At 42.8% G+C, this 25,321-nt stretch overlaps 1 long non-coding RNA gene across 1 annotated transcript; it reads left to right on the forward strand.

The window, feature by feature from the left end:
• Positions 1 to 3,650: 3,650 nt before the first annotated feature.
• On the forward strand, positions 3,651 to 14,900 carry LOC131918652 (uncharacterized). Its single transcript, XR_009381043.1, has 3 exons — positions 3,651 to 4,108; positions 13,059 to 13,178; positions 14,222 to 14,900. It is a non-coding gene; the product is annotated as an uncharacterized LOC131918652 (long non-coding RNA).
• Positions 14,901 to 25,321: the final 10,421 nt, after the last annotated feature.

The raw sequence follows: 25,321 nt of genomic DNA on the forward strand, positions 1-25,321 counted from the left end.
GGCATTTTTCCATCTTCCAAATCACAATGCACCCTCCCATATGTGAACTGTTTATTTTCCACGTGTTTAAGTTCATTGATATATTAAGAATTCCATGAAGTACACACAAAAAGCAAATGCTTTAAAGAGGTAAGACACACATTGAATTCAAAGTTCCCGTTATTTTCTTCTTGTTTTTGAATGAGCTGCCTTACAAACATGGCTTGGTCCTATCCAGGTCAGACTCTTTCCTTTGAGACTCATGACTTCTCTGCCTTCAAATGCTGAGTGCTCTGGCATGTTCATAAAGTCAATGCCAGCTGAAGCTAAGCGCCAGCACCCAGGAAGTCAGTTTCTCTGGGCTTTCCATCAGTCCCCATAGGTCCTCCTCCCGGGACCCTCCTGAGCTGCAACCCTGCCCACACTCAGGAAAGGCCCTCTGCCTGGTTCCTGCATCCCAGATAAGGTTTCCCCAAGTTAACCCACGTCCTCTAAGTTGCCATGGAAACAGGAGATGGACACAGGTTGTTTTGTGAGTAACCCTGTAAACAGTCACCAAACAACCTTGCCGCTCTTGAAGCTAATTTTCAAAAGGCACAGCCTACCCTTCATGGATAGGCTAGATGTGGGAATTGAGACCCATTTGTTCCTCTCGTCACATTAGCAACGCCTAGATTAGGTTTGATAATCCTCACACCACCGCAGAGCAGGTGGGTTCGCCTGCAGAGAGGAGAGTCCTGACAGTTGGGAATCTGAAACAATCCCAGCGTTTTAGAACCAGCCCGAAATACGCCCACCATGAGGCTAAGTAGCTACTAAATATTTGCCCACACCTGGCACTCAGCTTCTAAACACTTCACCCACCTCTGGATTGCCGCCTACCAGAGGCCACAGCTGTAAGCAAAGTCTTTATCTCTTAATACCCTGGTGCTTTGTGGGTAGCTGTGCCGGAGTAAAAGTTGAGCTAGTCTGCTGTTGACGCACAGGCTGACTTGGGTTGGGTTTCTGGCTTGGCAACGAAGTAGCCACGTCCATTTGCAAGGAAAGGGCTGTCAGCGAAACATTCTATCACAAACTGGGTGACTTGGAAGTGAAATCTGCAGTTCTGGAGGCTAGCAGTCTGAAGTCACAATATTAGTGTGGCCATCTCTCTCAAAAGGCTCTGCAGGAGGCTCCTGCCCTGCCCCTTCCAGGCATGTGAGGGAATAACTCCGATTTCTGCCTCTGCCTCCATGTGACTGCCTTCTATGTGTCTGTGTCCACAGCTCCCTTTTTTAAAGAGGAGATGAGCCATATTGGGTTTAGGACCTACCACACTTCGGTATGATTTTTTTAACACAAGGTCTCATGTAGGCTAGGCTGAGCTCTGATTCACTTTGTAACTAAAGAAGACCTTGAATTTTTGAACCTCCACCCCCCAAGTGCTGGAATGCCCAGTTCATGTGATACTGCGAACAGAGACAGGACTTAGTGCATGCTAGGGTAGTGCTCTACCATCTGAGTTATACATCTCCAGGCCCCCATTATAACTCATTTTACTAAATGAATTTTCAGCCACTGTTTCCAATAAGATAGTATTCTCAGGTATTGAAAACAGAGTAAGTTTCAACACACCTTCTGGGACTCACACAGAGGAATTGTGTGGTTTGGAAAACAATTGGCAATAGTTCAATTGAAAGTTATAATGCCCATGCTCTTTGGACAGGAAGGTGGCCTCTGGCTATTTATCCCGAACAGCTGAACTATGTGCATGGAAAGGACACTCACTGTTTACCAAAGCAAGGGACTGAAAACACTCACAACTTATGGCACATTTGTATAATGAAATACTAGATGGTCATTAAAAATACTGAGATAGTTCTTTCTATGGTGATCACCACAATACATTTTTAAAGGGAAAAAGTACAGAGAGGGGAGGGATGAATCAATGCAGAGGTTTTGTAGGGCAGTGAAACTAGTCTAGACAATCTACAATGGTAGCTACATGTCTTTATTTGGTCATCAAAGCCCATAGAATGGGCAACATCAAGAGTGAAAATATCTTAGATTCAGGTGACTGAGGCATCAGTGTGGATTCATCAATTGTAACAACACTCCACTCTAGCAGGAAAGGGGGACATTAAGGGGCTACTCGCCTATGAAGACAGGAGGTACAAGGGGAATCCTTACACCCCATGCTCATTTTTGCTGAATCTAAAACCACTCTGAACATTCTAATTTTTTTTTAAAAAAAGGTCCATAAAAAAATGTTTTGTTGTACACATCATCACAGGAAGAAAGCACATAGATATATGCATATATGAGCAGACATGCAGACATGTAATATTTCTAGAAATGCATATTTAAAATAGCAATAGTGCTTTCTTTAAAACAAAAGAAATCAAACAAGTGTAGTAGAAAAGAAAAAGAGAGAGACACTTCACTGCATGCTTTCTGTGCCTACTGAATTATGGACTACATGCACAAATTATCTATTCAATGAACAGTAAACATTTTAAGGGGATAGTAACAGGTTTCTGAGGTTTATGGCTAATTAGGTTCCATCTAGACTAACAAGAAGCACCAAGGAGATTTCTTGTCTTGTGAGGTCAGGGAAGCTGATTAAGAAGCTAATGGTAAGCAGCTCAGCAGGTACCTTCCATTCAGGGTCAGATGCTAACTGTAGCTGAGAATACAAGGAGCTGGTTCTGGCTTTCCAGAAAAGAACACTGATAATACAGAGAGAATTCGAAATAAATAAATAAACATCAAGGAAAAAAAACCTAAATCATCTAATCAATAAATGAGCAAATGAATTGTAAGGACAATTTTCAAAAGAAAAAAATACAAATAGTCATTAATTGTCTGAATAAGTGTTAAACATCTGAATACAAATCAAAACACTATTGAAATTCCATCTCATTCCATCAGACTAACTGTCATCAAAATAATGAACAAAAAATGCTTTCAAAGATGCTAGGGAAAGGAATCCTTGTGCACTGCAGCAGGATTGTAAATCAGTACAGACAGTGCAAGTCAGTACAGAGATCCTCTAAAAGCAGAATTGCCATATGATCCAGCTATACCACTCCTGGGTACATACCTAAAGGACCTAGGTCGGTACAGCCCAGAGGTACCTGAACGTCCGTGTTTATTGCTGCCCTATTCACAATAGCCAAAATACGGAGTCAGTAGGTATCCATCAATAGATGAATGGATAAAGAAAATGTGGCATATATGCATAGTAGTGTTTTATACAAAATTATATCATTTGAGGGAATATGGATGGCACTGAGATCATCATGTTAAGCAGAATAAACCAAACTCAGAAAGATAAATATCACCTATTCTTTCATACCCAAATCTTGATTTGAAATATACTTGATATAATGCATATGCATGTATATCCAAAGCCTGCCTACAGTAACATATTTCCTCCAATGAGGCCGTGCCTCCTAAACTTCCTCAAACAGCCACCAACTGCCTATCCACACAGCAGCACCACCAACTACCTACCCACACAGCACCACCAACTGCCTACCCACACAGCAGCACCACCAACTGCCTATCCACACAGCACCACCAACTGCCTACCCACACAGCACCACCAACTGCCTACCCACACAGCAGCACCACCAACTACCTACCCACACAGCACCACCAACTGCCTACCCACACAGCACCACCAACTGCCTACCCACACAGCAGCACCACCAACTGCCTACCCACACAGCACCACCAACTACCTATCCACACAGCAGCACCACCAACTGCCTATCCACACAGCACCACCAACTGCCTACCCACACAGCAGCACCACCAACTGCCTATCCACACAGCACCACCAACTGCCTACCCACACAGCACCACCAACTGCCTACCCACACAGCACCACCAACTGCCTACCCACACAGCAGCACCACCAACTACCTACCCACACAGCACCACCAACTGCCTACCCACACAGCAGCACCACCAACTGCCTACCCACACAGCAGCACCACCAACTGCCTACCCACACAGCAGCACCACCAACTACCTATCTACACAGCAAGCCACACCACCAACTGGAGACTAGATGTTCAAATGCGTGAGCCTATGGGAGACGCTTGAATTCCCCGAAGATAAAAATAAGGATGCACATGCATGGGTGAGAATATCAAAAATCATCCTCTAATGCCAATCATAAGTTTACAAATAAATAAGAAATGTTAGGTAGACGTACCCCACCACCACAATTAGAACACCACAGGGCTCAGTGGTGCAGACAGGCACCCTGAGAGCCAAGACAGTATTCTAGAAGGGAAGGTGAGGCAGACAGCAGAACCAAAGAAAGAGCATCTCACACTGGAGGCACATAACCCAAGCATCCTCAAGGATGGATAAGGTTCAGGTTGTGGAGGCCTTGGCCAGGCTCGAAGCATACACCTGAGTACCTGGTAGAGAAGACAAGGAAGAGGAGGGCCACCCCTCCTCCAGCAAAGCTGGGGAAGGAAGGAAAAAGGAGCCAGGCCCACCGAGGCTCCACTATTGTCCAAACAATTGATGTTCATTTCCTCCCCTCCCCCAAGCCTACCCAGAAAACACCCTCCACTCCAGGGGTCTGGCTGATTTGATCAGCTAATCAAGACTCACTGTCAGGTATTATTTCAAAGGATCACAAAGAGTGCTTCTTCCCCAACAAACTTGACCTTGCAGTATTAATAGCTGTTAATTGCTTAATCTGCTCATTCTTCCCAAAGGCAATTGCATTTTAACTAGAGCTTCAGACACTCAAAGGAATGCATGTCTACAAGAAATTATGTCAGGACTTCTGCAGACAATAGAGGAGAACTGTCTGGGACTAAAAGCATTCCTTGGGCCTTTCAAATCTCATGACAAAGTGAATTATGGGATTGCTCTTCTCCACTCCCTCACCTCCTGCTTTTATCCAAGACCATCCCTGAAATAAAAGCAAGGACCACTTTGAAGAAATAAAAGGAAAGTCATTTGCAATGGAACCCACCAAAGTCTGCTCTACACAGCAGGACTAAATAAAAGGCCAACATCTTCTGAAGGACTCAACAAAACACAATTGACCTGGAGTCTGTCGATCAGATCAATTCCACTGACAAAATTTACCTGTGGCAACATGTCATGTCCGTAAAGAAAGAATTGCTGGGTACCAAGAGAATCAGTACTCAACATCAGGCATTATCGGTAGGCCTAGGAGTGTTCTCTTTCTTCTGTTTATGAAACTCCAAGAACTTCCCCAGTCCACACACAGAATTACTAACCTCCTTGCAGGGACAGAGGCCATTCCTTTGTGTTGCCACTGACAATGAAGAAGTCAGCCTATCTGGCCCACCCTCAAAGAAAAAGCTAGTCAGTGCAATTTCCCATAATCGCCCCGCCATTTAGTAAAGCTTACCATCTCCCTTAGGGGCTAGCTTCTGTTAATATGCAATGTATGGAAACTTCTCTCGCCTCTCAATTGCTTTCCTGCAATTATTATATTGATTCGATGTGGCTGTAGATCCATGTTTGAGGTGGTTTATGGTTTTAATTTGCAATTAAATCAAATGATGCCTCTTCACTAAGATGGCTGACATTTGTTTATAGTCTGTAACAAGCAATGAAGGCAACTTTTATTTACCATCATAAACATGCAGGATGAGAAGCTTGAAATTCTAAACAACTCATTTTCTTGCCTGGTTCTTAAAAAAAAAATAATAACAAGCTAAGGAGCTAAGATTGCTGGGAGGGGAAGAGACAGAGGCAGTTTTTTTTTTTAATCATGTGACCCACCCACCCTCACCACCCCCACCCCTGGTTGGTTGGCCACACACCAGGGCAGACCCCTTTCCCAAGACTAGGCATTACAATCTGGACTTGGAAAAAAAAAAAGAAGTAGTCTCAAAGGTGAGTGGGAAGGGATGGAATGGTGGAGAGGGCAGTAATGAGAGGGGTGAACATGTTCAAACACTTGAAAAAGAAATTAAATTGCTTCTCAAACAAATCAAACTGTGGCGGGGCGGTGGTGGCACATGCCTTGGCAGATCTCTGTGAGTTCGAGGCCATCCTGGTCTACAGAGCGAGATCCAGGACAGGCACCAAAACCACACAGAGAAACCCTGTCTTGAAAAAAACCAAAATAAAAAAAAAAAAAAATCAAACTGCGTATTCGTGCCTTTTAAAAATGGTCCAAGCGCTGGGCAGTGGTGGCGCACGCCTTTAGTCCCAGCACTTGGGAGGCAGAGGCAGGCGGATCTCTGTGAGTTCGAGGCCAGCCTGGTCTCCAAAGCAAGTTCCAGGAAAGGAGCAAAACTACACAGAAAAACCCTGTCTCGAAAAACCAAAAAAAAAAAAAAAATGGTCCAAGTACTAACTGGGACATTCCAGTGGTAATCGAGTAATGTCACTGTGTCAATCAGTGTTAGGTCCCTGTGACAGAACTCCTGAGAGCAACCAATGAGGAGAGACTTATTTGATCCAATGGCTTCAAAGCTTTCAGGACATGGTCACCAGGCCCCTTGTTCAGGGCCTGTGGTGCTACAGGGCAAAGCAGTTAACCTCGTAAGACAGGAGCCAGTGCAGGGAGAGCTAGGAGCAAGACAGAGCCCCACGTATTATGTCCCAGAGATCCACACCCTCCAATGAAATCCCATCTGTTGTTTTTCCATCATTTCCCAAAAGATCATGAAATTATAAACCAATTAATTGATTAATCCACTGATGACATCACAACTGTAGTGATTCAGTTGACCCCTAGAAGTCCTGTCTCTGAACATTGTTTTTCTGGGGACCAAATCTTCAACAGGTGATCATTCTGGATTCAAACTATAACCATTACCAAGCAAGCAACATTGGAAAGTTAATACTGGGACAAGTAGCAAGAATAATTGGTCAACTTTTCTTATAGTCTCCCTTTTGGAATGAGCTCTACACATCAAACCCTCTATGTATTTTTTGTTCTCTCAGTCTGTCATGAAGCTGCATTGCATCTGCTTTCAGAGTTATGGTCTGTTTCAGCACAGGTACCAGAATCCTTTTTCCCAAGAACAGGCAAGTGGTGGTTGACAAGAGTTTTACTCTCAGGAAGGCATTCTAGCATCAAAACAGCAACAGCAGCCAGTGAGCACTTTGACCTTTGGCACAAATGTCCCACCTTACCTGAGGTCTCAGAGACACCTTCAAGAGCTGCCTGACTCTTCAGACACCACAGACCCACCAAGTCACCTTATGACAGCCAAAAATACCAACTGCAGAAAATGATGCCTATTTTTAATCATTCTAAGTTTTCACAGCTCAGTAGAAGAGGATTATCCTGTGTCAGACAAGGAGGGTAGAGGGTCCGGAGATAAGATGGCCACAGAAGATAAAGGAATAGAATGCTTCAAGGACAGCCATCCAAGGACGATGATATACTAAGAGGTAAACGAAAACGAAGGCTGCATGGCCAGAAAAATATGCTTTCAAACCCTGGGTAATACTCAAGACTATCAGATGGTGTTGAGGTAACCATAGTGATAACTGCTTTAGTGGAGTAATTGATGTTGGAGCAAGCATGGAGCATTCAAAGGAATGAACCATGGTTATCACTCTGCAAGGTAGATGCGTCCTTTCTCAGCAACCAGAGCTGTAACTACAACATCAAGATCCCTCAACTAGAGCAATATGCTCAAGGGAGCTTTTAATTTACCACTTCCTAAACTTATAACTCAAATATTGCCTTATGTAAGAAAATACAGATACTAAAAAGCCACATCAACCATATAGGTATGGTATGAGCCACCCCCTCATCCTTTCTCTGGTGCTGATAAAATTAAGCCAAGAATAGCTCAGAGGGCTTCTTTGTGCTGCCCTGGGCTGTCCTTAATACTTCCTTTGTAGCCTGATGGCTTCCTCATCCCTGCTCCATTCCCACGTCCTTTGCCAGCCCATGATCCTTGCTGATCCATGACAATCTATGTTAGACCAGCCACTTGCCCACATCACAGCCAAACTAGCATTTGCTGAGAGGTCTATCGGACACCTGTTTCTTCACAGCTCCAAGTTCATGTGACAGCTTCAGTACCAGTGGCGTTTGCTTATCCCACGCAAGTGCGAAAGCAACCAGAAGGGAAATTTCTGCACTGACCCTCCAGGAAAACGTTGTGGGGATGTGTAGATACTGTCTCCAACTGTGGCAGGAGCAGGGAAGGGGGAGACATCTTGAATAGTGATGGTCTCTTGCAAGCTCTTCCTCCATGACTCCAAGACCTTCAGGAAAGTGGTGATAGGACCTGCTCTCTCCAACATCTTCTTCCAATAGCCTCCCTCGCCCTAAGATACTGCAGAAGGGACATAGTCCTATGGGGAAAATATGGAACAGAACTTACAGAGAAAGAATGCCACTTCAGTGATTCCATCCCCTCCTCTAGAAATAAAATGGCCCTGTAAAGTATGGGGAGATAGAGAAGGACAGGCTTTTGCCATGGGGATCAGAGGTAACACTCAGGAGTACATATTACATCACGGCAGATTTAAGACATGCTTAACCTGTGACCCTCAGGCCACAAGTGTCTCACAAAAGCTATGAAAGCAGTCCAACACACATGTAAATAATTGTCATGTCACATTGTTTCAAGGTTGGACATCCCTGTAACCCTCCCACCTTCTGCCATTTTGAGGATACATCAAGAAGGCCCAAATGCTAGCACCTTAATCTTGGCCTTCCTGGCCTGCAGAGTATAGGAAATAAGTGTTTGTGTTTACAAACCAACTCAGTCTCAGGTATTCTGTTCAGCAGCACAAACATGACTCTTGCGAGCTCCAAAAACACTGTGTTCAAGAGCCAAGGTGAGTGACTCACCCCTGCAGTGTGCCTTCCTGTCCATCCGAATCGGCACCCTCTTCTTGCTAGCCTTGTGTCCCTTAGCTGTGTCAGGGATGTCCCTACGTTTCAGCTGTCCTACAGAAACAAAGGTCACGAGGTCAACTTCCAGTTTGTTCTAATGATTAAACGGAACTATAATACACACAGACCTAGTGAAATGCCTTTGCTAAGAAAGTAGAAATACCCAGTAAGAAAGGCTTTTTGTGGCTTATTACTCTTTCAAGATATACTTTTTTCTGAGACTATGATCTAAATTGTCTTCCTATCTGGCTGACATTGAAAATCAGTGGGGGAAAAAAATTAATTTTGGTCAAATTTAACCTTCAACGTATAATACTACAAACACACACACACACACACACACACACACACACACACACACACGAGATATATATATGAAAATGTGTGGGCCTTTTCAGACTGCCTAGTCTAGAGTCTGGATATGGTGTCCTCTATCCAGCCCAAATGGGACAAGGACAGGCAGGTGTGTAGAATGCCATGTGTAACTAAGTGCTGTTACAGGAATGAGGAGGGCTATGGGAGAAAAATGACTCAACACCCATAAACATCAACCTGACTTTACATGTAGCACTTAAATCCAATGAAGACTCAGGAGGCCTCCTGGAGAATGGCTTGTGTTATTTTTATTTAGTGGAGGTCTTTAAATACTTTATTGTTAATCCTCCTGTTAGCTGGCTAGCTTCCTCTTGTAGAATCATAAAGCTAGGTGCAATCTTGAGTGGGTTATTTTGGGGCTTTATTCTCAGTCTCTAAGCACCTGTTTGTCTAAACCTGAGTGCCTAAGGTGCCTGAGGTATATAAAAAGAATAGCTGATTGCTTTGCCTTCCCAAGATATGAGCACATGGCAAGGGGCTGGGAAAAGAGGGTCACAGAAAGAGATGAGGACTCCAGGAGCTCAGAGTGCGATAATAGGGGGACTGTATAATTAATTAAAAGTAAGCTCATTGATGAATAAAAGGAGGCAATGTGGCTGACGACAGAATCTGACATCTCTGTCACATCTGTTGAATGGACTACAACACAGCCACTTAGCAAATATGCATGAGAGGTTTATAAGAACATTGGAAATGCTTGCTTTACATTACCCTGTGCTTTCAGTAGAGAAATAATAACTATGCTTAACTGAGCACAGACTTTCTGCTCCATGCATACGTGTGTGTGTGTGTGTGTGTGTGTGTGTGTGTGTGTGTGTGTGTGTACTCCTGGCCTGAAAGCAGAGGAAACTGAGACACCGGGACTCTAAGACACGTGTCTAAGGTCATGCATTCAGCTCATTGTAGATTGTGGCTTTGTATTCCAGCTTATCTGAACGTAAAGTGTGTACTCTCATTCTCTCTACCACATTGAGAAATCCACCATAGCCAATGCCAAAGATTAGGCAGGAATGGAGAGGTGTGATTCTATCTGGACCCTGTTTTTAAACTGTTGCCTTTTAACCAGAAAATCTACAAATTTCTGTCATATGAAGATTATTAAGCCTTTTCATATGATACCAAGCCAATACAGGAAGCCTGGAATGAGCTGTTTGCTCGGCCCTGGTTCCTACTTAGTGATGGGCTGGATTCCACTGCATCTCTGCTACATGGGTTGCAGAGCACTGCTCTGTGCTCCATGGGAGATGAGGCTGAAGTTTTCCAAGTATCTCTTTAAGGCTAGTCCTCAACTCAAGCCACACCAAAATGAAGCAGGATGATGCTAGATGATGCTGGAGAGGTGTGGAGCTTCTGCCACCTCATGGTTTCTAACAGAGTGCCATAACTGGGCGGCTTAGAACAACTGAAATCTGTCCCTCCCCATTCTGGAGGCTAGAAGTCTGGAATCAAGATACTGATCTGTCCTTGCTTCTGTCAGAGGCTCTAGGTCCAAGCATTCTTGGCTTACAGCTGCAGCACCTCAGTCTTCACTCTGGCTTCACATGATTTTTCTCTTCCTTATTTTTGTCTGCTCTTCTGTTAGTTATAAGGACGCTCGTCAATGTATTGTGAGTACCAACCTCCACATCCTAAGACAAGCTTATCTCAAAGTCTACTTTACTTACTTACATCCACACAGACATTTTATAAAAGTAATGTCACATTTGTAAGTTCCAGGAAGTAGCAAGTGGGCATGTTTCTCAAGGGGCCCCTCTTGGGCTCATGATGAGAGATAATGAAGAATTTAATGTTGAAGTCACATCTCGTGAAATCAGCAGTTCCACTGTTTGACATTAAATATTGAAGCAACCATATCATCTTAAGAAAACTGCTGGCAGATGGAAGAGAGCAGAACTGTTCACTCTTTTCTCCATCTCCTCCTTCACTGTTCCGTGCACAGTGGGCAGTGGTTGATCATAGGACTGAGCCATGTCCCTTTAAGTTCCTGAGGTCTAAAATCTTAAAAAATCTCTCTTTAATTGTGTGGCAACCATTAGGAGCTTTGTCAGGGAAGGATGACAGGCGTGGAAGTAATCACCCGAAAACAGATTTCTAGGTAATTTATACTTAGTCAATCCAAACCTAATTCCTGAGTGACCTATACTGTGCCTAAGGAGCCTGAAATAATCATGTATTTACCCTTTACCCTGAAATTAGATGGTACTTACTGTGCAATTACCCAGCCACTAAGTGACAATTACCACGTAATTAAATGGTCAGTGGTTACGGTATTATTAAATAGCATTGACACGATATTCATTCCACAGAACCTTGTACTGTTGCCACAGAATTAAGCTCCCCACCAAGAAATTGCAGCCATTCTTGAGATCTGCTCTTTGCTTGGATGACTTTCAAGTTGGCACAAACCCTTAGCATTATGAGCACCAGAGGGATTCAGAAAATGGCCAACACTGGGACAAGGAAGAGCATGGTCTCTTGGACATGGGTAACTCACCAGACAAGAGAAGCACCTCTGCAGCCCTGCTGTAGTCTCCAGCTAGAACATTTAGGAAAATTCCCCAATCCTTCTCTGAGAACATGGTACAAATGAGGGGAAGATGCCACATTCTACTCAGAGAGCTGGAATATCTGTGTAAAGCAACAGTGTTATTTCAGCTTGTTCAAACATCACAAACCCTTCAATATGGGCATAAGTCACTTCATATGAGGACAGAACTTTTGTCTTCTTTGTACATCACTTCATCACCAACACCATCCCTGGCACACTTAGATGCGCAGAGAATGTTAGTTGGATGAATTGGTTCATTGGGTGATTGACTGATCAGTATGCATCTACCACATTCTGGGTGCTATATACATTAAAACTATTAAGGGACACTGGACTCAACACGGAGTCTCAGAAAGGCCAAGCCACTTACTCAAGGCTATCATACAATCAGTCAACATCATGTACAGGACCAAACACAGATTTCAGACTCCTAAAGATGGATCTTTCTAAGACAGTATAAACTCTTGTTTATACTTCAAAGCACTCTGGGAAGCTAAGAGAGACTTTGTAAGGCTAGTGGCTCCCCCCAGAGTAAATCCCTTTTAGATCTAAGATTTATTTATGAATAAAAACCAACATAGTTCATATAAACTAGATTTTGCTTAAGGGAAGCCCAGAGAGATTAAGAAACTAGCCTAAAATCACATTGTTGATAAACTGTTTAGAGCTGAACTTGAACTCAAAGCCATTTGTCTACCTGATATACTGGGGAGAAACAGACTGCCTGCCCCAAGCCCTTACATTTCCACCAATGCAATGTTAGATCATTGGTTCAGCATTGCTTCCAGATGTTGCTGCTAAAATATAGTGTCTCACTACCACTCTCTAGAACCCTAAATCACATTACTTTGCCTCCAGAAATAAATACAAAGAAAAAAATGAGACCGTAAAAAGTTCGACCTTGTATAAAACAAAATAGATCTCATGTTAAAACTCAACTCTGATCAATTAATAGTAGAAGTCTAAAAAATACACCATATTGTGAGGCCTCCTGAGCTTGTGTCATGGTTCACCAGTATCATGGTTGATTAGTGTTGTCTTCTGTGGATTGGTTAGGAAGCAGTAGCACATGGGCCAGGTATTTACCACCTCTGAAATGCAGTGTGGGATTCCATAAAATAGGCTCAAGCTTGGAACTGATCAGAGCTCAGACGTCAATGAATGAAGCCAGAAGACCAACTAATAAAGTAAGCAGCCACAGGCATTCTTTTCTTCAGATATAGACGTTCAAAGTAGAAAGTAGGAAATATAATCTGCAAATGAGAACTTGGAGCCAGGAAATCTTGCTTCTTTTCACAGCTTTACAGTTACTGGGTTTAAGCAGTTTCCACCCATCGCTGCCTCTCTCACTGGATCTCATGCATAAAATGAAAGCGTTTGAGTAAGAAATCCCTCAGCCACTTCCACATCCAAGATTCGGTAAGTCTATAATGGTTGATACTGAGCAGAATAGAGAAAAGGGAAAATGATGGGCAGGAGAGAGTAGGTAAAAGATCACACACTTTTGTAATGAGATACCCAGGTGAAAATCAATACTCCCATTTTGGCCATGATGAGGTTTAATTATCAATTGAACATCCAAGTAGAAATCTTAAGTATGTAATTGAATATTTAATTCTATCACTCAGAGGACACCCCTGGGTTAAAAAAAAAAAAAGAGAGAGAGAAGCATCGAGAAACAGGAAACATTGGATAAAAAACTCTGAGGGGAGAGTGTAGAAAGTAAGAACCAACAAAAACGGAAAAGGAATGTCCAGTGGAGGTGTAGAGAGAAAATGATGTGATTGTCACAGAAACATAGAGAAGAAACAGTTTAAAGAAAAAAAAAAATGGCCATCCACGTCCATCATGAGAAATGCAGCCATATGAGGAAGGGGAATTAGCTGAAGTGAGTTTTATCAAGGTGACATTAATTTAAAAAAAAAAAAAGTACAAGAGAAAATGCTACCAAATTAAGGTTAGAAAGAGGAGATCCTGGGAGATGAAGGCCTGGGTTTGAGAATCACATGACCCAAAACTCATTGTTGGCTTACTATGTTTTTGTAAGAATATATATCAAGGACTCATCAGTGCTTAATACAACGGTGCTCAAAATGATAAACTCTGTCCCTTTACTCCACCTACATTCAATCAGTCAGTTATCTTCCCAGCAACATCAGGGATCCCTGTTGGATTATAGTAAGAAAAGTCTTATCTCTTCTCTTTTCTTTTTTTTTTTTTTTTTTTTTGGTTTTTCAAGACAGGGTTTCTCTGTGTAGCTTTGGAGCCTGTCCTAGAACTCGCTCTATAGACCAAGTTGGCCTTGAACTCACAGAGATCTGCCTGCCTCTGCCTCCTGAGTACTAGGATTAAAGGTGTGCACCACCACCGCCTGGCTCAAGTCTTATCTCTTGACTGTAGAAGCTGCTGATCCACCTGTAAGATTTTCCTGCTCATCTTTTCATCCCTTTTTGTTCTGTCAGAGTGCCATGTCATCAGACAGGACATGCTAAGGCCAGAACAACACCTCATTCAAAGAGAAAAAATTGACCATGTCAAATGACTTCTAAGAAAACCTTGCATGGAAGGTATTGGAGAGGTCTATAAATAATGCAATAAGAGCTGTCATCCTTGGCCACTGCCTCTACTGACCCTCTTATAGGACTTTACAGTCAATATCCCAATTACTGCAAACAAAGAGGGTTACTCAACTTTCCCTCTTGTAGCTGAAACATCAGATTGCCCATGACAACAGGTGGTGCTCATACTGATCAATCCAGCCCATCTAATGTTTTATAATGCATTTTTCTAAACATCAATGCTGCAGGCTGTAGGATATTCAATAAAATCTACGACACAAAAAAGTATAACTATTCTCTGAGTATCTACTACAGGCCAGTTTTCTAAGCTCTGAGGTTCAACAGTGAACAAACAGTTTGAACAAACTGAACTCCAGACTTTATGAAGGTTTTCATCTCAGTTACTCTTCTGGCTCTGAGCTTGCTGGTCTTCTAAATCAGTCTAGGAAAAAATAACAATGAAAGTGAAGACTGAAATCCCCACAGACCAGATCAAATGATTAAGTTTCTGTCAAAAGGATGGAGATATAGGGAACTAGTGACCAACTGAGACCAATCTAGATCTGAGAATCTCTCTAAAAAAGAAAAAAAATAGAATCAAGTCCTTAAGAGTGGGTGAAATGGCCAGAGACAACAAGTGGAAAGGACTTTCCAAGAGGGGGGATGGAAAAGAGCAGCAATATTATGACGGAGATCAACAAGGATGTCTAAGACACATGAAAGAGAAAAATCTAGAAGAGACAAACAAATGATTACAGGGCTCCTCCAATGTGAGACTAGGAAGGGAGTTTGGTCTTTGGGAGATGCAGGAATGATCCCTAATCAAGGAAGAGAGATGATGGCAGTTGAGCATGATGAAGATCCGGAGTCACCACATAGCATGATGAAGATCCGGAGTCACCACATAGCAGGGAAGTAAGAGAAGAGAAAGCAAGGGTTCCCCTGTCCTGAGCCCCAGCTCTATGCCAGGATCTTTGCAGCCGGGAACTTGGTGGTTTTTAATGTTTAAAATAATTTTTCATCAGTTGCTAATTGGAATGTCCCCAATTAACACATACATCCCAATGTCTCTTGTTGCATCTTTTTATGCAAAAGACATTCTCTAATGTTGTCAATATACAATGATCTGAGGCAGGAACATACCATCTAGCTAGCCATCACCACCATCTGGTCTTCAGACAAAATTCCAATCTCATCAATGGTCCTAATAATATCCTTTAGAGTAATATAGCCCAGCACAGAAACATACACTTCCTTTAGCTGTCATGTTTCTCTATTCTCCACAACTTGGAACCATTTCACTGGCTTTACAGGAACTCATCAGGATTTCCCAACAACCTTGCTATGTACATGCTGTTAGTAATACACTGTTGAATGCTATTAGTAATCCATTGTCAAGGAGAAAAAAACTAAGACTCAAAGAATTTAAGCAATGAGCCCAAGGTATCCTGGTGGAAGAGCCCCCAAAGCATGTGTCATTCAAAGCCCTGAGAAAGAAAAGAGGACACAAAGTTCAAGGGTTTATAGGGAGGTAGAGGTGGATCTGGGAGAAATTGGGGTAAATACCACCAAAATGCATTGTACAGAATTCTCAAAGAATTAATAAAAATATTGTAACCTGAAGGGGCTATGTGGTTGGTATGTAAAATGAATAAAAAATTTCTTAGTAATAAAAAAATATTTTAGCCCAACATCTGTTATGAAGAGGTGAGCGGTCAAGATTCTGTCCAGTAACAGCATTGTGAGATGGATAAGAAACTGGTCCAAGCTTGCCTCTACTAAATGTACCTCCCCATGGGAGGCCTTACCTTCTTGTAGGAAGGAATGGGGGGGTGGGGGTGGGAGGGGGAGGTTGGAGGGGGGGAGGAGAAAAGAGGGAGATCTTTGATTGCTATGTAAAATGAATTAAAAATTTTCTTAATAAAAAACAGAAAGAAAAAACTTGGTCCAAGGCAGAAGCAATAGATATCAAGAAAGGAAAGTGGGTTTGAAGGACCAAGCTTGAAAAAAACCAAGGAGTGATTGTGTTTTTCAGTTGACTCACTGACAGCAACAATTAAAAGATGCCTGAGGCTTTGAGCTTGGGGGACCTGTTAGGAACTGGCTGAAGGAGAATGACAGGAAGTCGGCTCTTGTCTGGGCTATGGAGATTCCTCTCAATGTGAGGTTTCAATGAGCTACTGAACCACTCCCCCATAGGGAACAGATCACTGCAAAGACCTTTGTCCTTAGGGCAAGTGGAACTTCATGTTGAAAGCTGATGTCATTCCCTAATACTCTTAGGTTATTTTATTTGCTTTTTGTACATGAACCTTCTTTCGAAGGTCTTGTATAGGTAATTCATTTTAAAATTAAAATTACTGTTTAGAGGGGTGATTCATTGATCTACATAAAATAATTTTGAGTTAGTTTACATCATCAATTGCCTATACGATAGGAAGAACTCAAAAAAAAAAAAAAATCATGAGAACCCCAGTCACCAGGGAACTTATGGAGAGTAAAGGTTGAAACATGAGTACATGAATCATGCAAGGAAGAAAATGGCACTGGAGAAACAAATGTCTGAGGATGTCCAAGCCAGAGAAGCCAGCAACACTAACAGTACATCTATCATACGCCTGGTATAGAATTATAAGCTTTGTCTTTTTATCTTAAATGCACCGTCTGTCACACCTCATCAAGTCAAGGGTCTTGCCCACATTTCAGAGATGAAGAAATGTGCCCCCAGAGAAATTAAACAGCTTATCAAAGTTCACCTTTGAAATGTGGTAATGATAAATCTAGGATACAATTCCAGGGCCATTGTTAGAATTCCTAGCCACTCCCCCAGCTACATGACTGCCTGTGCACTATCCAGTAGCCAGGCAAGATGCTTAGTCATCTTAAGGCCTTACGTCCTACATAATCTATGCGCATGTGTGGCGTAGGTACATAAACCCATATGTGTATGTGCAAGGGGAGGACCTATAAAAGCAGGTTCCACCTATTCCTTCCCTCTCTTCCTGCATGGTCATTCATTCCATAGGCCTATGCACACCTCTTCTATTCCCTTCCCTTAATAAACTCTTACAGTGGGTTTTGTTGTGCCTCGTGGCTTCTCTCGAATGGTAAATAGCACAGCTTAATAAATAACATTGTGCCACGTAACAAATAACAGCCATATCATCCCTAAGTCTAGTTTATCTACCATGCTACCTGCCTCCAAGACCACTGCCCTTTCAGTGGGTGGATTGTGCTTCTGTATACAGTTGACCACAAGAGTTCAGCTCGGGGCTGGAGAGATGGCTCAACCGTTAAGAGCACTAGCTGCTCTTCCAGAGGTCATGAGTTCAATTCCCAGCAACCACGTGGTGGTTCACAACCATCTGTAATGATATCTGGCTCCCTCTTCTGGCATGCAGACAGAACATTGTATACATAATAAATAAGCCTTAAAAAAAAAAAGAATGTGGTAAATTTAAAAAAAAAAAGAGTTCAGCTCAACTGCAGCAATGATTTTGCATAGCAATGTGTCTAGCTGGTAAGATAGTCTTAGACCAATAAGCTTCAAAATTTACATTCTTATCAAAACTATCAACAAGTCACAGAATTCATCTTTAGGGTCCCTTTGTCCCTAAATGCAACAATCTCTGTAATTCCCACAGGTTTTCTAGAGCATGAATGGCTTCTACCCCTTCCTTCTTGCCCTTTTCTATGCAAGGAACAGGAGACACCTCTGATCACCTCCAGCAGTTCCGGGCTCAGCACTCTAAACCACAGAAGACTGGAATGAACAGGGCACCGTGTCTGGGAAATGCTAACATTTTCATTATTCTTCCTAGACACAGAACACTGGCTCTGCATTGGCGTGTGCTCTCCTCCCTGGAGGCTGGGCACATGCTAGAGCCTACTCCTTCCTGCAGATGGTGAATAGTCAAACAAGGCAACACACAAATGCTCCTTCATGGGAACCCAGCTGAGGAGCAGTGACCTCAGATAAACCTTCTGGAGCCCCGCATGAGCTTATCATCTCCTGAGATGCTACACAACTTGCGTTGTGAATGCTGATATAAATGTAGTTTCCCCAGGAAGCCAGCCGTGCCAACTGACTTTTCACTAACATCTTGCTCTTCAAATGTCCCTTGATGTCACTGCTTGAAGATGCTCAGCCACTTGAACCTTGAACCTTGGGGTTCAAGGGCACTGGGAATCACAGCCGGTTTGTCAAGTTGATGGGCTTTCTTCTACCATATTCACTGCAGGCACCATCTTTAAGGAATACATTCCTTGTGGGCTTGACCAGACATTTCCATGCATGCCTGCTGTATTCTGTTAGGGAACATCTATGTTCCCACTAGCCTGAAATAGATAGTCTGAAGCTTTGTCCTGGAAGTCATAGGAAAAGATATTGGTTGGATGCCTCTCTGGTACTGTTTGCTATGAAAAAGCAAATTTGAAAAAAGACAATGGGGCATGGGGTGGGGGTCCCACAAAGCCCTACCCTTCCCTAAAGGTCAATAGACAGTGAGAGGTTATAGTGGGAGGTTTTCTTCAGTGGGATAGCCACTGATAAAGTGCCATGCTCCTGTAACTGACCCCTCACCCATGTTCCTATAACCCTCCTGAAACTGATGAGGTCACCAGAAATAAAAAGACATGGAAGAAAGTAAGAGAGAACTGTAGGAGTAGAGTAGGGAACAAGTGGAATAGAATCAAAATATAGACAAAGGAAATGCCATAATATAACCTATTATTATGCATAATTAATATATGCAAATAAAAACTGACTTTAAAAAGCATTGATAGCAAAAAAAAAAAAAATCCATTTTCTTCAGGCATTCTCAGTGACTTGACAAAGGCCCCCAGATCTGATCTTAGCTGCTCTCTGGCCTGATCAGAGTTCCCTAACTCAGCTTAAGACACAGCAAATGCTTCCCAAGTCTGGATAGCACCTAGTCTCTCCTCTTCTGGTCATGCATGAGAATAGGTTCCCTCCCTGGCATATGTCATGCAGAGCCTTAAAAACAACAGCCTACAAGCTAGGTTAGTTCTGAAGATACATTTGCTTGATCAACACATACTGGCTTATATATTTTTTATTAAATTTATGCCTAACTTATGCATAAAAGCATAAAATGCTATAAATTAATGGAGTATAGCATCCTATTTCACAATATTTTATTTTGTTAGTATTTTTAAACCTGAAGACTTGGCTTGAAAAAAAGTCATCAATTCTGACTTTTCTTAGAGGGACAAATGAGAAGAGCTGGCGACTCTGGGCCCACCTTTCACATCACACAATTTTTGGCTAAAACTAAGTTGCAGCTGTGCCTATTCTTTATCCAGATCATGCACGCTCCAGTTCACCACTGGCCCCAGCCAACGTTCATTCGTCAATCATAGTGCTTTAGTGCTTACAACAAGACAGGCTGCCCCCAGTCTTAGTGGCACAGAAGTGGTATGAGTTAGGTTTTAAATTTGTCCCAAAAGCCCAGGCATTGAAGGCTTAGACCCCACTTTTGGTGCTATGGAGAAGTAGTTGAACATTTTGGAGGTATGGCCTAGTTTGGAGGATCACCAGATTAATGCCCTTAAAGAAGATCATAACATCACAAATGCCTTCCTGTTTCTCTGTTTTAACTCTAGCTACCGTGAACAGCGCTTATCTACCATATGCACCATGACATAATGTTGTGTCTTATCAGACCCACACCGATTAGAATCAAGCCAATGGTCAACCATGGTCTGTCTTCACTTTCGACATCATTGGATCTGGAACCACATGGGAGACACATCTTCACATGTCTGTGAGACTGTTTCCAGAGAAGTTTAGCTGAGAAGGAAAGACACATCACGAACGTGGATATCACCATCCAATGGGTTGCGATTCTGAACTGAAATAGAAAAAAAAAAATGGGGGGAGGAGAAAGCAGGGGGATTGTTCGGTGGTTAAGCACAGTGGCTGCTCTTCCGGAAGACCCAGGTTCAATTCCCAGAATCCATATGGCAGCTAACAACCTTCTATAAGCTCAGTTCCAGAGATCTTACACTCTCTTCTGAACTTTGTGGGTATCAGGTACACCTTTGGTGCACAGATCAATATACATGCAGGCAAAAATACCCATACATGTAAAATAAAATCACTTTTTTCATTTTCAAAAGGAAAAAGAAAACTGAACTCCAACAATCGTCTTTCTCCTTTCTGACTGTGGACACAAAGTAACCAGTCCAAAGGCATGCTTGCCTCTATGCCTTTCCACCATGATGGACTATACCCTTAAACCATGGAGCAAACAAAGCTTTCCCCCAGGAGCTGTTCTTGCTCAGATATTTAGTCACAGCAATGAGAAAGACAACTTACACACAATCACAGACTGAAACCTTGAAACCATGAGTGCAAATCAGCCTTGCCCCCTCTAAACTAATTCTCTCAGGTATTTTATCACAACCGAAAGCTAGTAAAGCGAGACAAAGAGAGGTGTGCCCTGATGCTGCAGAAGGTGCATACAAACATCTCAGCTTCCTCAACCAGGGAAGGGTGACGGGTGACTGTGGTGGTATTGTGTTCCCCAAAATATTTTGCACCCTAATAAACTTATCTGGGGTCAGAGACAGAACACCCACTAGATACAAAGGCTAGGAAAATGGTGGCACTCACACCTTTAATCCTAGCACTCCAGAGGTAGAAATCCCTCTGGATCTCTGTGAGTTCAAGGCCACATTGGAAACGGCCAGGCATGGTGACACATGCCTTTGATCCCAGAAAGTGAGCCTTTAATCCCAGGGAGTGATGGTAGAAGGCAGAAAGGTATATAAGACATGAGGACCAGAAACTAGAAGTATTTGGCTGGTTAGGCATTTGGCTGGTTAAGCTTTCAGGCTTCTAGCAGCACAGTTCAGCTGAGAGCCATTCGGATATGAGGACATAGAGGCTTCCAGTCTGAGGAAACAAGACCAACTGAGAAGTTGGCCAGGTGAGGTTAGCTGTGACTTGTTCTGTCTCTCTGATCTTCCAGTGTTCACCCCAATACTTGACTCCGGGTTTGATTTTATTAATAAGAACTTTTAAGATTCCTGCCACAGGTGACATTCATCATCATCCTTGTACTATTGACTTCCTTTCAGAACAGTATTGCTCATATCAGCCCCGTGTCACTCTCACTCCCTGTCGCCATCTGAATTACACTGTCAACTCTAACCCTTCCTTTACCATCCACCCCACTGGGGTGAGAATGCTTGAAGGATAGGAATGTGGCGTGTGATTTCATATTTTTGGTGTGAGGACCAATTTGTCAGAATACAGTAAGTGGGTTTTCAGATCTAGGAGGCTACACATGAAGAGTTGGTAAAAACTCAGTGAATGAACAGGATAATGAAGGGTATGGGTCACGTAGGAAATAGTCTCAGTAAAAATGATCCCAGTTTTGGCCAGAACTGTGATTACATTGACGTTCACCTAGATCAGGCCAAACACCGCTTCTAGAACTATCTTTCTTCTCTGCTGTCTCCCAGCTTTGTCAGTCCACCCTTGCTGTACCACCCAAAGTTATGGCTAACACAGTGCTGAGGTCTGGAAAACAGCATATAAAGATTCATCTTGTCCAGGCAGTGGTGGCGCACGCCTTTAATCCCAGCGCTCAGGAGGCAGAGCTGGTAGATCTCCATGCGTTTGAGGCCAACCTGGTCTACAGAGTGAGTTCTACAACAGCCAGGGCTGGCCTAGAAACCCTATCTCAAAAAAGACAAAAACAAAAATATTCACCTGTACTCAGGCAATAATGAGTGAAAATTTTTGAATCAGGCAAGCCTCCCAATTCACACCAGGTAATCTTGAGATACCAGAACAACAGACTACCCTGGTGCATCTTCTACCAGTAGTATTGTCCTCTACGATGGGGCAGGTGCCTAGTAATCCTTAGGACAAATGTCTGAAGTTAATGATGAAAAAGTAATGACTCAGAGCAGAAGAGCAAGCGCTGAGCATGAGGCAGCTCCCCACAATGATGAAGGAGCCGGGCCTTTCAGGAAGTTAATCAGCATGTCAGCTCTGCACCACTAAGCAAGTGCACAGCAGCAGGCACCGTTTTGCCTCATTCATCCTGTCCCTGGAAGGCATTGCTGCTCTCCAGGCCACAAGAGGCTCCCAAATGTTCCCAACAGAAGGATCTCACTTGGCTCCAGATGGGACCGGTTGGCTTCTTTGATGAGTCATTTAGCACCGAGTGGAGAAAGCCTTGCCTGAAAGGATGGGAAGGAAGGTGCAAGGCCAATAAAGATGGCCACTTATAAAGCCATCTGCTCACGTGAGTGAATCATTAGTCCTCCTCATTCCATCCTAATACACCAGGGGAGAGAAGAAAGGACTGGAGAAAGGGGGAAGCAAGCCAACATCCACGGGAACACTAACTGTACAAGCCCTGTGAATGCACACCTCGCAGACCTTCCCTCCAAACAACGAGGAAGATGGGTTTTATTCTGTTTCAGACAGGGAGAAATTAGAACTTGGAAGAGTTTAGCCATGGGATCAAGTGCCCACAGCCCTTCCAGTAAGGGGAAGGACTTTGAGTCTTAGTTGACTGAATCCCAGAGGGTCAGTTCTTCACCACTGGGTTAGCCTTGAACATGTCTGAACTCTATAAACAGCCCCTAGTAAATATGTAGTGGGTGGAGTCTACAAACATCAGCCAGAATGAGGCTTAAAGAGTCTCTGTAAATTTGCATTTTTTTGAGACCCCCTGCCCCTCCCCTTAGCTCTCATCATAACAGATGGAATAGGGATAAGATCTTTTCAAAGCTTCCCAAAGAAAACAAAGGCTGCCTCTCCTTCTGGGCCTTTCTAATGTCCTTAATCCCAGGAGATAACCAGAGCAACAGAGGATAAAAGATTTAATCCCAAGGGGACAGTGCCAAGCACCAAGAACACAGAAAGGCCTGTGAAGCCTGTCAGGGCTGGAGGCAATTGACCAAGGCCCAATCTGCAAGCCCAGCACACTAAGGAAGCCTTCTTAACTGTGCTCACCTATTGACAGACACGCTCTCATGCTAACAGCCAAGTCCATCCTTCGAAATACCCAGTGAGCACTGAGGATTCTGTACTCCACCATTTAGCCAATGTGAGTGCTCCACTGAAATCTGCAAAACAGAGTCCTCCTTAGCCAAAACTTCCTGTTCTTTCATGTTCCCCACCCATAAATGGCACCATCAAATACCCCAGTACTGAAGCTACAGTTCTGGAGCTCTGTCCTTTCTATTCTAGGCTTACGAAAGTTCAAATTCATATCAAGGTAGACCAAATGATACATCAAACCCCTGTGGACCCATGACCCAACTTCAACAGTTATCAACTCACAACCATTCCTACCTCATCCGATCCCAAGCCCCAGGCCTCCGCCTTCCTCTTTCTTGTGTTATTTTGAAGTAAATATTACTGATTCACAGGATTGCCAAGACACTTTCAGGAAAACTGTTATGTCAGAGCGATGTTTCATACTGTGACATACTTGTGTTTTTTGTTGTGCTGATATTTGTACTAATAGTACAAAAACAAAAACAATGGTAAACAGCTGCCCCAGTTTCACTCAGGATAAAAACAGCATCATTACAGCCTTCCCTACCTACCGGTGCATTGAAATAAGCACCCATCACACCAAAAAACGTCCTTGAGAAGCAAGTAATAATTTAATAGTCATTCATTTTTAGTAAATCTCAGCTCTTACATGCACATCATCTGAATATGGTAAGTGACAAGATAGAAATGTCCACAAAATGCTTTCCATTGCACACCTAACTATATCGGCCCCAAATATTATGCAGACCTGTGAGCGATGAGCTAAGTTAGCCTTTTCGTGGAATACTTTTTATATGAAAATTTGACTGACAGACAAACTTCAGGCTCAGGTGTTTAGCACACATTTTTCTCAAAAATGACTTAAGGAAGACTGTTGTTTCAAGGCAAACAGCTGACAGCATTTGTTGCCAATGACATTGTTCAACCTTAAAAGAAAAGCTCACTCTTTGAGGAAAATTCTATCTGCCACCATGGGTTTGACAGCCCTTCAATACTTAAAAACTTCCCAATGCAATCTGTGGTGATAACAGCAAGTGTGATTTTTCTGAAAAAAATCATATAGTGAAATATGGTGGCATTGGAAGACCTCCATAAACCGGTATTTACAATGACCAGTGACTGGTAACACAGAACCATGTATGGATAAAGGACCCATTTAAAGCAACTAAGTATAAATGACACATATGTAATATGTATGAAGGTGGCATGATGAAACCAATTAATTTCCTTCCTAACCTAAAGAATTAATACAAGTAAGTAAGATATTAACAATAAGGCACAAACTAAAAAGGACTGCAATCTGACAAAGCAGAAAACGTTCATTAATATCATAAGTTTGTCAATTTCTTGATACGGTATCAGAAAAGAATTATATTTATGGAAAGGAGCCATTGAGAAAACACCACTGCCTTCACCAACTATCTATTTATTTGATGTGTTAGTTCCCTTTCTGTTGCTGTGGTGAAATATCATGATCTTGGCCACTTAAGGGAGAAAGGGTTTATTCTGGCTTTCTGTTCCGGAGGACTACAGTCCCTAAGGTCAAGGAAAGCATGGCACAGTCAGCCAGTGCAGGACGCTGAGAGATCACATCTCCAAACACAAATACAGAGCAGACAAAATGAGCTGGAACTAGAGCAAAACTGTAAATGCTCACAGCCCACACCCAGGGATGTAATTCCTTCAGCCAGCCTCCACCTCCTAAAGGCTCCCTAACCTCCCCAAAAATGTGCCACCAAATGCAGATCAAGCTTTGAATGATGAAGGGGACATCTCATTAAAATCAGCACATTTCGGGGAAGCAATCTTTTTTCAAATACTCTATTCAAATCCCTGAACTATAATACATTAAACTCAGAAGCAGGTAGGAGAATACAACCATCCTCTATTTTTCCGTTATACCATTAGCATACAAAGTAATGGACAATCAACTTCCTTAAACTAAAAATGAGAGTGAT

This window comes from Peromyscus eremicus, chromosome 1, assembly GCF_949786415.1.
Source record: "Peromyscus eremicus chromosome 1, PerEre_H2_v1, whole genome shotgun sequence".
NCBI classification, from domain to species: Eukaryota; Metazoa; Chordata; class Mammalia; order Rodentia; family Cricetidae; genus Peromyscus; species Peromyscus eremicus.